Source organism: Octodon degus, unplaced genomic scaffold (assembly GCF_000260255.1).
Source record: "Octodon degus isolate 3935 unplaced genomic scaffold, OctDeg1.0 scaffold00013, whole genome shotgun sequence".
NCBI lineage: Eukaryota > Metazoa > Chordata > Mammalia > Rodentia > Octodontidae > Octodon > Octodon degus.
In genome coordinates, this window is record NW_004524589.1 from 20,727,378 (window position 1) to 20,728,532 (window position 1,155).

Genomic DNA, 1,155 nt, shown 5'->3' on the forward strand with positions numbered 1-1,155 from the left:
ATCACTGCCTTTCTTAGGAATTCCTCTGGTTCCCAGCCCGCAGTCACCCAGGGACCCTAGGAACTGCTGCAGTTCAGGTCCATCTGCATTATCGCGCTGCTAGAAACTACACTATTTGCCTTGATCAGATAACGAGGCCTAAGAGAGAAGATAAAGTGAAAGGAAAGGGAAAAGAAAACAACCGGCACCACCTCCCATTGAAATGTGACTGTAAGGCTCCCCAGCTTGGTTTCTTGGGGGAAAGGGAAGAACACGGGGTTCCCAGGAATCTGCTTCCCGTCCTCCTTACAAAGGTCAGTCCCAAGACGCCTTGGGATGGAAAATTACTGTCCCTTTTTTTTCTTTGCGAAGGGGCTGCAGGGATGGTAGAAGATTCCAGTTATAATTCTGTATCTAAGCACTTTTCTAACTTTCCGAACACAGGCTACCAAAATCCAAACCTTTAAATCAAATCAAGTAGGCAACAGCCACTAAGTCGCCCAATATACAAAAAATTCCACCAGTTTTTCTCTTAATTAGACGTCCACTCCTTTACAGCTTTCCCACTGTGTCTTAGGAAAGTACTTACAAATTTCAAGAGTCCTTCTACTTCTTAAAGCAAATACAGTTTTTACACAGTAGTAACTTAGACAACTATTTTAGAAATTTGGAAACTAAAATATTTTTATAAATAACCATCTATTGCCCTAGCGCTAACACTGGTCAGATGCTTTTCCCTGCAGTCTTTCCAACAACATAGTCCATGCACACAAGAGGGGGTGACCAGGTCCCCTGCGGGACCGCAAGCTCCGGACTACAACAGGCCACAGACGCCGTTCCCTCTCCTCCCCACCTTCCACCACCGAAAATCTCTTCCGCTTCTGGTTCACTCCAGCCCGCCCACACCCCGCCACAAAGCAAAACAAACACACAGAAGTCCCGCGGAGCCGAGTCACGCCTTGGCGGCCGGGGGAGGCGGAAAACTCCTCCCGGAGCGGGAGACGGACACCCGCTCGGCGCGCTCCCGCGGGGCGCGGCCCTCGCCCCGCCCCCAGCCGCGCGCCCGCCCCCTCGGGCGGAGACGCGCCGGGGAAAGCGCGCGGCCGCGGCCCCGGGCGCCATTTTGGACTCCGTAGTGTCTGGGCCAAGGCGCAGGGCTTTGACGCCTCGACCGGA